We start from the raw sequence: 14948 nt of genomic DNA on the forward strand, positions 1-14948 counted from the left end.
TTAACATGAACAAATTCATCTGAAACAATACCTCCTTTGTCTAGACAGCAAAATTTAAGTTTTGCACCACTCTGACTTCTTCTGTAAATTTAAGATAGTAGGAAAGCTAACTTAAAATATCCGTGTTTTGTTTTAAAATACGATTCACCTATTTTGAAAGAATGTTCCTAGATCCCTAGTTTTGTTCCCTAGTTTTACTAGTTCTCTAGTTTTGTGATTATACAAGTTAATATTATGTAAGTACTTATTTTTCCAAATATGAAAGCAATTTTAAATTTCATTAGCTATGGTCTGATCCTTATAATTAATATCACTAGACAAAGAAATTCTATATATATATATAAATGAATGCCTACAATGAATGAGATTCATAAATCAGCCGTCCGAAAGCAATGACATTTGACATATCAATAATCTGGAGCACGAAGAAGGTCACTGTCATTGTTCAAACAGTATATGACAAACTGTTCAAGCAGAATGAGCAAAAAAAAAAAAATGGAATTTTCTGCTTGATTAAGCATAACACATTGTTTTAAATTTAACTTTTGATAATTCATATTTTCAAGTATTTTACAAATGACATCAGCAGTGATATTTGTTAGCTTATAGGTCTAATTGTTAAAAAAAAGAAAGTTAATTTCTAGTACATTAATATTTAATTATTTTTTAATTGCTTTGTCAGATAAATTTAATAAACTTTAATGGTAGCAGTTTATTTATTTTTTATTTTACAACTTGATAACTATTCCAATTTTATTCCTCTTCCTTGATATTAGTTGAGTTTCTTGTCTTAAGGTAGAAAAAACACTACTACATTTAAATACAAATTTCATGTTAAATTTTATCTCCAAGGCCTATGAACAGTTCTTTCTTGGTTTGAGTGCTGTGCGAAGCATTGGATAAAGCTTTGGTGGCTGATGAAAGGCCGGCAAAAGGTTAAAATTTTGTAATAAAATTTTTATATAAAAATTAGTCTTACCAGAAATTGCTGTTAAAAATGTTTCACTGCCTGGTAATAAAACTAAAAGAACATAATATAGTGGGATTCTCAAGAAATATGTTTTATCCAAAAGTTTTTTACTTTTGAAAGTTATATTTATTTTTTGTTTAAATTTCTATTTTTATGTATCTGTCATTCATTATCTTATGTTTCTTGGCAGGTGATCGGCACTGATTCGCTCCCAGGATTTGAATCCCAACTCTTCATCTTCTCTTCTGTCTTCTACCAGTTCATCCTGTAAGTCAACGTCTTCCTCTGTATCCACACCTCCAGCCAGAGTCAGAAGTAAGTTATTTATTTGTCTGTTTTTTTTTTTTTTATTCTAAAGGCCTTCTCTCGTCCTAATTTTTAAAAAAATTGTTTGTACTTGATTAATTCATACATTCTAAAAGATATTAATCATTAATTTTAATAGCAAAGAAAAGCAACCACTTTTTTTTGAAGTAACAAACTTTTTATATTCTTTATTGTTTTATGACACATTTTCAGTTAATTTTTACATTAAAGATTTTAACTAAGTTGCCCTATGTATAGTGGACCTTATCCTCATCTGACCCTTTGCATAAAAAATATTGACAAAACAAAGAATGCTAATTTAACTAAAAACATTAAGTTATAATTGCTTCGAAATCACTGAAAGCTAAATTTATAGTCATTTTTTGCGCAGAATCTTTTAGTGGAAATTAAAATTTTTCAATTAACTATTTGAAAGATTTTCAATGCTTACCTTATATTTTGTGATCCTAGAGTCAAACTTATAAAATTTTGTTGTTTTATTGTTGACAATTCTGATTAAAAAGTTTCCTGACCTACAAGTTATTTTTCTCATTCTGATTTCTAAACAATTTTATTCAAATTTTCTGTGTTACCATTGTGTAATGCTTTTTAAATTTTTGCTGAAAGTTAGGTGAAATTTTTTTTTTGTTTTGTTGTAGATCTCAAGTTAATATTTACATAAAAAACATACAATTTTAAAGCGTTTTTATAGTAAATGCAAAATATTGCTCAATACCGTATGAAAACTATTTTTTTTTCTTGCTCTTTAAATGTTGGAAAGTCTGTGCCAGTCCTCCGTGAATTTTTGTAAGTTTTCTTATTACTTACTGCATCTATTATTCTTAATTGGTTTATCGCTTTTATGTTTGTAACAATCGTAGCTTGCGATTGAAATTAATATTACTTTCCGACTAGTTAGAGTACTAAAATCTGTACTGTAGCTCTGTGCTTGTCGACTTAGCTTACCAAGTAACTGAAATGCTCCAAATTCAGCTCTTACTCTATTGACAAAACAAGTTATGATTACTTCCAAACAAATCACTGAAAGCTAAGTTTATAGTCATTTTGTCCCTAAAAACTTTTTTTCGTTACACTAAACATCAAATCCTTATATTGAGTTTTATATAAAAGTGATAGACTGATATAATGACTAGTTTGTTACACACAATGTTCTTTTATTGCATTGAACTCTAATTTAAAAGTAAATTTACAAGTAGTCTGAAACAGAGATTAACGAAAAAATCTGGCAGCTTTATTTCTTGATAATTTAGTTTACATAATCTGTTGGTTGGAGCAAAATGGTTGTTGTTTGCCTGTCAATCTTACTGCAGCAGGGTTTAAATGCAAATGATGATTGTAATAGGTGGCATACCATATATAAAAGATAAATATTTAATTATAATCAATTGGAAGAGTTTTCTTCAAAATCAATTATAAATTTAAAAAACAGCTTTTATGTGAAACTGTTCTATTTTAAATCAATTAAATTAAGAAAAACAACTGTTATCAACCAATTCCACTGATACAGACTAATTTTTAAATTCATTAGTCGATGATTAACTATTTAGCTTATAGTTTTTATCGTCTTTAGAATCTTTGATGTGCATAAGCAATTTAATATTATTTTGAGAAATTTTATTTATTATTTTAATTATGATTTTAAAGAAGGATTAGGGGCACTTTAATATATTCAGAGAATTCATTAATAGAATACCGTAAATGCTCACTTCTGCACCAGTCTTTGGGACCAAGAGAAAAAGTGCATAAGATTTCAGAAACAGTAAGTTTATACAAATAAGAAAAGTTTCAATTGCTGAATTAAACTATAAATAGTTATGAGTAGTGGCTAATCCTTCTAACTCTTTTTTATGACTTTGAGAAACTTTTTCGCCATCTCTGTTTTCTCTGAAACTGAATAATAGTAATCGCTATAACATTCATTTACCAAAAACTAATGTTTTAATCAGTGGTGGGAAAGAAACTGTACATGATAAATTTTCAAAGCATATGGGTGGTATATACACTACCGGTCAAAAGTTTGCGAAAATTTTGAAATCTACAAAGAAAAGGTCTAAATTCAAATGTTCACAGAACTGCGAAAAATCATTCAAATGGAGTGAAAATTTGATATGTTCTAAAGTGAACCCTCTACAGTTAGTTACATATGATCAAATTGCAATACTTCGTTTTTTGCGAACTGAATCCAGCTTTTCATCATGGGTTGTTTCTATGGTGAAAAAAGTTGATAAGTTTGAACACTTGCCAAACTTGCAAAAAAAATTTTTTATACTTTCTGTTGATAGAAAATAGTTATTTGAACCGTTCCATGTAAGCCCTCAAAATTTCAGATCGATTTGATTCTTTTTGACGAAGTTATAGAATTTTGAAAAATATGTGTACTTTTTTCGATTTCTGAGCATTCCACATATGCGGTCTTTTGGTCCATACGTCTTCTACCAAAGAAAATTTTAATATTAATGTTTTCTATATTTTCAAATAATTAATGATTATTATAAAACAAATACTCTTATTCTTTATTGTAATTATTATTGTTATATTTATTGCTCATGTGTATTAGTCTTGTTGTGATATTTTTACTTTACATTAAATTAAAATAAAAAGTTATAACAATAATTACATAAATAATTCTAAAAAATAATATCAGTAGTATAAAAAATTCGCATTTTTACTAAACTATTTTATTTACAACAGGTCAAATATATAACATATTCTTATTCGTATTTTGTAATTAAATAAATTAACATTTAAATCTTAGATTCCTCGAACCATCCACCTTTTACTTTTATTATTGCCTTACATATGCGTGGCATTCGTTATAACAAACCATTAATCACTTTAAGTGATATAGAGTTCCATTCCTGTTGTAAAATGTCCCATAACTGATTTCTATTCGAAATATCAGAGCATCGTTTGCAAGAACAAACAAATTTTCGATGAAATGTGACATCTATGAGACATTGTTTTAATCATATTCATAATAAATTCTTTTTAATAACAATAATTACAATAACGAATAAGAATATTTGTTTTATAACCAATATTAATTATTTGAAAATATAGAAAACGTTAAAATTAAAAAGTTCTTTGGTAGAAGATGTATGGACCAAAAGACCGCATATGTGGAGTGCTCAAAAATCGAGAATAGTACACATGTTTTTCAAAATTCTATAACTTCGTCAAAAAAAATCAAATCGATCTGAAATTTTGAGGACTCACATAGAACGGTTCAAATATCTATTTTCTATCAGCAGAAAGTGCAAAAATTTTTTTTTGCAAGTTTGGCAAGCGTTCTAACTTAACAACTTTTTTCACCATAGAAACAACCCATGATGAAAAGCTGGATTCAGTTCGCAAAAAACGAAGTATTGCAATTTGATCATATGTATCTAACTGTAGAAGGTTCACTTTAGAACATATCAAATTTTTATGCATTTTGAATGATTTTTCGTAGTTCTATGAACATTTGAATTTAGACCTTTTTTTTGTAGATTTCAAAATTTTCGCAAACTTTTGACCGGTAGTGTATATGGTGGTTTCAATATGGTTGTTGTACAGATGAGACACCTTATTCAAGTTCATAGAAAAAATGTCTTCCTAGAAACAATAAGCATGAAAAGTCACAAGGGGAAGAAAAATGAACTATTTCACTAGATCCAGTAGCATATTTCATTTTATCTGTTAGGAAAATTGTTCATTTGCTTTAATTTAAATGTAAACACTTTTTTCTAAAAAAAATGTGATTATTTTTTTCCTATTTAAAGAGAACAAATTAAAATTTTTGTCTATTTTTTTAAAAAATTGTCCGCATAATTGAAATATTTATTTTTTGAACCACGCATAAACAAATGATAATTAATATTATTTTCCTATATAATGATCCTTTGAAAAGTTTTGTATATGTGCAAAAGGCACATAAAAGATCTGGTGCAGAAGTGAGAGTATGTTGTTTTATATTTTAATAATGGTTTTTCATTTTCATAGTTCTCTTCCCTATTCAATGAAAAAAAAATTATATTTCCAAATTTTATATTCATGTTTGTAAAATATTTTTTTCATATTAAGCACAATAAAATTTTAATTGAGTTTATGTTAGAGAAGAAAAAGTTATGATAAAGTACCGATTTGAAGCATCCTGAAACTAACTTGTACAGTATTGAATGCCTTCAAAGATATTATTTGGCAGAACAATTTTTTCCAATAAGAAAACCTATTTTTAGTCTAAGCACGTGAAATGTCTCATAAAAGTTAAAAATTCTTAAAAAAATTAATTAAATGTGTAGGTAAATTTAATTTATCATAACTAAAAAGCAGTGTTAGTAACACCTACATTTCACTTATTTATCTATTCGTAAATAGAAGGAAATCTTTTCATTTAAGGCAAAATTCACCTTTTCAACAAAAAAAGTTTTCTTGAAACAGAAGTTTAAAAATTAAACACATTTAGAGTCTCAAAACTAACATTTAAGTAAGCAAACAAATTATAGATATCTTACGATTCTCTTATGAGTTAGGGGAGATGAAAAACACCAGAACCAATTTAATTCCATATTGAAATGTTGATTGTTTTTTAACTTTTCTGTCCTCTGGCAATCAAACAGGTTAAATACTTTCAGTCCAGCTATCCTCCAAATTATTCATTAGATTTCAATAAGTTTTGTTTCTTTTGGTTTGTGCCCCTTAATGCATGTATATTTGTACAAAATTTTTTAGTGAAATTTGAAAAGTATATATTGTAAGTGGCTCATATGGAGCACCTGCTACACCTATATACGGAAAATGGCAACTAATTTTTTTGTATCAAATGAAAATGCATGTAGTATGCAGTGTACTTCCTGGGGAAGGGCCACCCGCCCTCACTGCCCTTTGATGACAATGTCTTTTTGTTCATATTCCATTAAAAAAATTTAATGTTTAAATGATAATTACACACTTTTAAAATTATCTTTGTTGATAGGTTTGATTCTAATACCAGTATAAATATTTACTTTGTTAGGATTAATTAATTTATTAAGGGATTTTTAAATTATTTTTTCAATAAATATTTTTGTATATTTATTTATTTATTTTTTTGAAAAAATGTGTGCACAGTGATTCTCTTTTAGCATGTCTTTTTTTTTTTTTTTTATAAACTACAAATTTTTCTCTCATTTTGATAATGAGTGAAAATTCCTTTTTGAAATATGAGGGTAATTTAACAATCGTTGAAGATCAAATTCAGCTATTACACATTTTGTTAAATATTTATGGTGTTAAGTAAGAGCCCTTTCAAAACTCAATGTACTCTTTTGTGTGAGGAAGCACCCTGTCCTTTTTTATTCTAAAGGAGAACTCTGTAGTTGGCATGGTAATGGAGTATGTAACAAAAATTTTTAGTTAAAAAAGTAACTAAATAAATAAAATAAAAATTGAAGAAAATAAATTTCTTCAGAGATGTAAATAATGTTATGTATAATATTTATGTAAACTTGTCCATTTTTGTCTTACATCTATACCAGTTGCATAGAGACATTATTGAAATTGTGATTTAGTCAAATCTGTCATTGATAGTTTGTTTTTTTTAATTACAACTGTTCTTGTCTAATTCTCTTTCTTTTTATGTACGGAAAACATATAAATTTCAGAAAGCATCACCGTTGAAGTAATTTAAAAATTTATTAAAATATAAAGTTATTAGAGTATTGGAAAATTATCTGTTTTTTCAACTAGCAAATTTTGAGCAAAATTTTTTCATTTATTGCTGAACTGGTTTCAATTTGATTACATATTATCGTTTTGATGTATATTTTAATTCGAAAAATATTGTAAATTTTGAAATTTTTTTTGTCAAAGGAATACAATTAAAAATTTAATCATGAAAGTAAAGCGAAAAGGAAATATGATTGATAAATTCGTATCAGTATGTAAGTTGTATATATTTAAAAATAATTTTTCTTCTATACCTTTCTTTGAAACAATAATTTACATTAGAATAATCATTTTATCAATCTTCATAATCATTTTAAATATTAAAAGCAATAAAATTGAGCACCATAAAATAAAGAAGGAAAAAAAACAGTAAGTTTTTGAAAATTAATTAAATATTTTCTGATAAAAGGTGTGCACAAAATAAAAAAAGTGAGCACCCTGAATAACTTTTAATTTAACAGCCAGATTTTCATGTACTAGGTGTCAATCTTAATGGGTTTGTGTTTCACTATTCAATAATTTCATTCAAAAAGGATTTTTATGTTCAAAATCTTTCTAAATTATAAGGCTGGTGTATATCTGCATGGTGTTACAATAGGTATTTTAATGAATCAAAATGTATTGATAAAATGACGTAAGCAAGAACTTTTCAAGATAAAATTTTGGTTTTAAAAGCCCATTTTCACAAAAATACTTATGTTGCTTAAAATCTATGATTTGCATAATTTTTATTTTATCCTCTCTTTCAGGATTTTGAATAATGTCAAGCATTGTTTGTTGTAGTTGATTTATTGAAGTTCTTCAGAACTCTTCTATTGTTACGCCCAAGTGATTCTATGTGGACAAAAATATTTAAATTCTCTGTTGTCCTTATTATTTTTTATATTGAATATGAAATATAAATAGAAATTTGTGTAATTTTTGTGTTGTTTATAGATATGTCTTTGTATTTAAATAAAATGTATGCAATAAACTGTGTTAATTATGTATTTAGCTAATTCCAGGGTACATTCAATTTATTACATTATATTAGCAGGTGGCTACATTTGTACATTTTTGTACAATACGCTTATTTTTTGCAAAATTTGCTGCAAGACTTAATATAATCAGCAAAACACGACTTCATGATCAATACCGCACTAAATCATCATCTGTAGGCAGCTTCTTAATATTATCAGCTGTAGGCTGTATTTATTTCTGTATAGGATTATATTAGCAGCTGGCTACATTTGTACATTTTTGTACAATACACTTATTTTTTGCAAAATTTGCTGCAAGACTTAATATAATCAACAGAACACGACTTCATGATCAATACCACACTAAATCATCATCTGTAGGCAGCTTCTTAATATTATCAGCTGTAGGTTGTATTTATTTCTGTATAGGATACAATAGTATAACTTAAAAACACACAGCTTTCATTTTAAGGCTCTATATTTTTAGCTTTATTATATATTTATTATGTTTTATAATTTATATACATATATATAGACTGCAAGTTAAAATTTGCACAATTACTTGTGAGATACATTATTTTTATAAATTTGGACAGCAATTTTATTATTCTGCTTTTAAGTAGTACAGCACAGTAAAGGAAAAATTATAAGAGATTATTATTAGAAAAATTACCTAGTTTGAAAATGTATTAATAAGTGGAAACATAGCATATGCTTGGCACATATTCTAGACTAAGGGATTGCACTGTGTAAAAAATACTTTTTTTTACAAAAAATAATTTAAATTTAAAAAATACATTAAAAAATTTTCTTAGTTCATTTATTAATAATCTATTCAAATATGTATTAATTACCTAGATAGCTAAATATTCATTTAGCTAATTGTTAATTAATTGAATTAATATTCTTCATAAGATTAAATAAAAATAATTAGATTTGCGGCTGTCAATTAGGGGTAACTAGGTCTATGACTTCTAGTAACCCTCAATAAACTGAATATAGTAAACTGAATATAATATGTGATTCAATTAAAATATTATGGGTCAATATTAAGGTTTGATATGGGGTCTTGCGTTAATATTGAAAATGACTTCGTATCGGCTCGTTTTAAAGATTTTTAGAAGACGAATTTCCACATTTTAAAGCGATTGAACACACTATTTTAGATATGCGAACATAGTAAACTACAGGGCCACATTGTTATTATTAGAAATGAGGTCTATAAATATTTGCTCAGCAAATAATTATAGACCCTGAGCAAATAATTATAGACCCTATGAGGTCTATAATTATGTCCTCAGGTAGGGTACACTATTACCCAGTAATATAATACGTGGTCCAGTTAAAATATTATGGGTCAATATTAAGGTTTGATATCGGGTCTTGCATTAGTTAATATTGAAAAATGACTTCGAATGTTTAAAGCTCCTTAGAAGACGAATTTCTTCATTTAAACGCTATTCAACACACTATTATATTTATACATACATAGGAAATTAAAGAGCCACATTGTGTATCCCCATGAGGTCTATAATTATTTCCTCTGGTAGGGTACGCTATTACCCAGTAATATAATACGTGGTCCAATTAATATATTATGCGTCAATATTAAGGTCTGATATCGGGCCTTGCGTTATTATTGAAAAATGATTTCAAATTTCCTCGTTTTAAAGCTCTTAAGAACACGAATTTCCTCGTTTTAAAGTTCTTTAGAACATGAATTTCCTCATTTTAAAGCGAGTGAACACACTATTTTAGATATGCATACGTATTAAACTACAGGGCCACATTGTGTACCCCCTATGAGGTCTCTAATTATTTCCTCTGATAGGGTACACTATTACCCGGTAATACAATACGTGGTCCAATTAAAATATTATAGGTCACTATTAAGGTGTGATATCGGGCCAGTTTTTTCCCAATAAACAAAATTATTTCCTACATGCAGGACTCTCCAGAATATCGAAAAATACATTTAAAAAATAATATAATTTGAAAGAAGCAAAAAAATTTTATGAAAATTTCTCCGTCCCTGGGATTCGAACCCAGGACTCCTCCCTCCAGCAGCGAACTTGCTTGTCTGGTGGCCTACCATCCAGTCCATGGTGCTCCGTGAAGCCTACCACAGTTTCGCTTCAAAAGCTCTCTCTCCTCTCATCTTCGCAAAATACCTTTAGGGGCCCACTGTGAACCCCATACTTGGCCTATAAAATTTCTCTTCGGCAGCCATATTTGGACCATAGACCCCTACATAGGATCGGAGTTTGAAAATTATACCTTGATATTAAAGGGAGCTAGGAGGTTTCGAAATTTGAACCTTTCTCGAGCTATTTTATTTTTTTATTCTTTTTTTTTTATTATTCCATTACGCTTTCTTTGCTGGATTTCACACACAGAAAACACCCCATGCATGCTAGTATATCCAAAATGTTACAAAAGAAGTCGAAAAAGAGCAAATAAACTAATTTTCCTGCATTTTTCCAGTTTTTACCCATTTTCCCAATAAAAAATAATTATTTCCTACATGCAGGACCCTCCAGAATATCGAAAAACACATTAAAGATCAAAAAATGGCTGATAAAGGGACAGAAGACATATCAGGAGGCACACACACATCACACCCCGTAACTCCTTATAATATTAACCTATAAATTTCAAACTCCGCCCAAAATTAGAGTTTAATATATCGAACAATTGTACCGAGGAATTTTTTTATAGACCATTTAGTGGGCCCACAATGGGCCAAAATAAGAGTTGTTTATTACCCGGGAGGAGGTGTTTTAAGGCAAATATTCGCAGGTTTGGCTTGTGAAGCGTGGCGCAGTTGGTAAAGCTGTGTGACAAGTTAGATTTGCAGTCCCGGAGGCCCTGGGTTCGACACCCAGCGAAGGTCGTCATTAGAATTTTTTCTATTTTTTATATTATTTTTTTATATATATTTTTAGATATTTTAAGGTGAATCAAGTGTTCTGTATATAAAAAAAAAAACTATTTTTCCTTCGGGAAATAGCGAATAATAGCTAATAAACGGATAAATTTCGGATCATTTTTATTTATTTATTTATTTTCATTTATATTATTTCTTTTTTCTTCTTTTCAATATTTTATAGAGAATAAAGTATTCTATATGTGAAAAGAATTATTTTTCTTTGTTAAAGAGCGAATAATAGCTTTAAAAAAGTCAAAAGTCGTATCAGGAGGCACGCACACATCACACCCCGTTACTCCCTATAATATTAACCTATAAATTTCAAACTCGGCCTGAAATTAGAGTCTAATATATCAAACAATTGTACTGAAGGAATTTTTTATAGACTAATTAGTGGGCCCACAATGTTCCAAAATATGATTTGCTGACTGACCGGGAAGAGGTACTTTAAGCTATATATATGCGGAGCAGGGATGTGATGCGTGGTGCAGTTTTTAGCGTTGTGGGGAAGGATGCTATGCAGTCCCGGATGTCCTGGGTTCGATACCCTTCAAGGATCGGCTTTAAATTTTTTTAATTTTATTTTATATTATGTTTTTTAATATACTTTTCGACAATCTAGCGTGAATGAAGTGTTCTGTATAACGAAATATATATTTTTACTTTATGAAATAGCGAATAATAGCTAATAAACAGATAAATTTTGATTATTTTTTATTAATTTACTTATTTTATTCTTTCTCAATATTTTTAAGTGAATAAAGTGCTTCATATATGAAAAGAATTATTTTTCTTTGTTAAAGAGCGAATAATGGCTTAAAAAAAGTCAAAAGTCGTATCAGGAGGCACGCACACGTCACACCCTGTTACTTCCTATAATATTAACCTATAAATTTCAAACTCGGCCTGAAATTAGAGTCTAATATATCAAACAATTGTACTGAAGGAATTTTTTATAGACTAATTAGTGGGCCCACAATGTTCCAAAATATGTTTTGTTGACCTACCGGGAAGAGGTACTTTAAGCTATATATACGCGGCGCAGGTATGTGATGCGTGGTGCAGTTGTTAGCGTTGTGGGGAAGGATGCTATGCAGTCCCGGGTGTCCTGGGTTCGATACCCTGCAAGGATCGGCTTTAATTTTTTCTAATTTTATTTTATATTATGATTTTTAATATACTTTTCGACTATCTAGCGTGAATGAAGTGCTCTGTATAACGAAATAACTATTTTTCCTTCATGAAATAGCGAATAATAGCTAATAAACAGATAAATTTTGATTACTTTTTATTTATTTATTTATTTGATTTAATGTTATTTTTTTAACTTCTTTCTCAATATTTTTAAGTGAATAAAGTGTTTCATATAAGAAAAGAGTTATTTTCTTTGTTAAAGAGCGAATAATGGCTTAAAAAAAGTCAAAAGCCGTATCCGGAGGCACGCACACATCACACCCCGTTACTCCATATAATATTAACCTATAAATTTCAAACTCGGCCTGAAATTAGAGTCTAATATATCAAACAATTGTACTGAAGGAATTTTTTATAGACTAATTAGTGGGCCCACAATGTTCCAAAATATGTTTTGTTGACTAACCGGGAAGAGGTACTTTAAGCTATATATACGAGGAGCAGGTATGTGATGCGTGGTGCAGTTGTTAGCGTTGTGGGGAAGGATGCTATGCAGTCCCGGATGTCCTAGGTTCGATACCCAGCAGGGATCGGCTTTAATTTTATTTTATACTATATTTTTTAATATACTTTTCGACAATCTAGCGTAAATGAAGTATTCTGTATAACGAAATAACTATTTTTCCTTTATGAAATAGCGAATAATAGCTATTAAACAGATAATTTTGAATATTTTTTATTTATTTATTTTATTTAATGTTATTTTTTTAACTTCTTTCGCAATATTTTTAAGTGAATAAAGTGTTTCATATATGAAAAGAGTTATTTTTCTTTGTTTAAGAGCGAATAATGGCTTAAAAAAAGTCAAAAGTCGTATCCGGAGGCACGCACACATCACACCCCGTTACTCCCTATAATATTAATCTATAAATTTCATACTCGGCCTGAAATTAGAGTCTAATATATCAAACAATTGTACTGAAGGAATTTTTTATAGACTAATTAGTGGGCCCACAATGTTCCAAAATATGTTTTGTTGACTAACCGGGAAGAGGTACTTTAAGCTATATATACGCGGAGCAGGTATGTGATGCGTGGTGCAGTTGTTAGCGTTGTGGGGAAGGATGCTATGCAGTCCCGGATGTCCTGGGTTCGATACCCAGCAGGGATCGGCTTTAATTTTATTTTATACTATATTTTTTAATATACTTTTCGACAATCTAGCGTAAATGAAGTATTCTGTATAACGAAATAACTATTTTTCCTTTATGAAATAGCGAATAATAGCTATTAAACAGATAATTTTGAATATTTTTTATTTATTTATTTATTTTATTTAATGTTATTTTTTTAACTTCTTTCGCAATATTTTTAAGTGAATAAAGTGTTTCATATATGAAAAGAGTTATTTTTCTTTGTTTAAGAGCGAATAATGGCTTAAAAAAAGTCAAAAGTCGTATCCGGAGGCACGCACACATCACACCCCGTTACTCCCTATAATATTAATCTATAAATTTCATACTCGGCCTGAAATTAGAGTCTAATATATCAAACAATTGTACTGAAGGAATTTTTTATAGACTAATTAGTGGGCCCACAATGTTCCAAAATATGTTTTGTTGACTAACCGGGAAGAGGTACTTTAAGCTATATATACGCGGAGCAGGTATGTGATGCGTGGTGCAGTTGTTAGCGTTGTGGGGAAGGATGCTATGCAGTCCCGGATGTCCTGGGTTCGATACCCAGCAGGGATCGGCTTTAATTTTATTTTATACTATATTTTTTAATATACTTTTCGACAATCTAGCGTAAATGAAGTATTCTGTATAACGAAATAACTATTTTTCCTTTATGAAATAGCGAATAATAGCTATTAAACAGATAATTTTGAATATTTTTTATTTATTTATTTATTTTATTTAATGTTATTTTTTTAACTTCTTTCGCAATATTTTTAAGTGAATAAAGTGTTTCATATATGAAAAGAGTTATTTTTCTTTGTTTAAGAGCGAATAATGGCTTAAAAAAAGTCAAAAGTCGTATCCGGAGGCACGCACACATCACACCCCGTTACTCCCTATAATATTAATCTATAAATTTCATACTCGGCCTGAAATTAGAGTCTAATATATCAAACAATTGTACTGAAGGAATTTTTTATAGACTAATTAGTGGGCCCACAATGTTCCAAAATATGTTTTGTTGACTAACCGGGAAGAGGTACTTTAAGCTATATATACGCGGAGCAGGTATGTGATGCGTGGTGCAGTTGTTAGCGTTGTGGGGAAGGATGCTATGCAGTCCCGGATGTCCTGGGTTCGATACCCAGCAGGGATCGGCTTTAATTTTATTTTATACTATATTTTTTAATATACTTTTCGACAATCTAGCGTAAATGAAGTATTCTGTATAACGAAATAACTATTTTTCCTTTATGAAATAGCGAATAATAGCTATTAAACAGATAATTTTGAATATTTTTTATTTATTTATTTATTTTATTTAATGTTATTTTTTTAACTTCTTTCGCAATATTTTTAAGTGAATAAAGTGTTTCATATATGAAAAGAGTTATTTTTCTTTGTTTAAGAGCGAATAATGGCTTAAAAAAAGTCAAAAGTCGTATCCGGAGGCACGCACACATCACACCCCGTTACTCCCTATAATATTAATCTATAAATTTCATACTCGGCCTGAAATTAGAGTCTAATATATCAAACAATTGTACTGAAGGAATTTTTTATAGACTAATTAGTGGGCCCACAATGTTCCAAAATATGTTTTGTTGACTAACCGGGAAGAGGTACTTTAAGCTATATATACGAGGAGCAGGTATGTGATGCGTGGTGCAGTTGTTAGCGTTGTGGGGAAGGATGCTATGCAGTCCCGGATGTCCTGGGTTCGATACCCAGCAGGGATCGGCTTTAATTTTATTTTATACTAT

At 29.1% G+C, this 14948-nt stretch overlaps 1 protein-coding gene across 31 annotated transcripts in view; it reads left to right on the forward strand.

Moving 5' to 3' along the window:
• Nucleotides 1–7955, forward strand: part of LOC147816857 (integrator complex subunit 11-like) — a 61383-nt gene extending 53428 nt beyond the window's left edge. For 24 of the 31 annotated variants that reach the window (XM_087161877.1, XM_087162013.1, XM_087161775.1 and 21 more), the window contains 2 exons: nt 1161–1285; nt 7732–7955. The gene's annotated coding sequence lies outside the window, so the exon portion shown is untranslated. The remainder of the gene's footprint in view (nt 1–1160; nt 1286–7731) is intronic. The other 7 variants (XM_087162510.1, XM_087162243.1, XM_087162332.1 and 4 more) reach the window with 1 other exon arrangement.
• Nucleotides 7956–14948: the final 6993 nt, after the last annotated feature.

This window comes from Parasteatoda tepidariorum, chromosome 1 (assembly GCF_982258835.1).
Source record: "Parasteatoda tepidariorum strain Cologne lab strain chromosome 1, Ptep-v5.0, whole genome shotgun sequence".
Classification (NCBI taxonomy): Eukaryota; Metazoa; Arthropoda; class Arachnida; order Araneae; family Theridiidae; genus Parasteatoda; species Parasteatoda tepidariorum.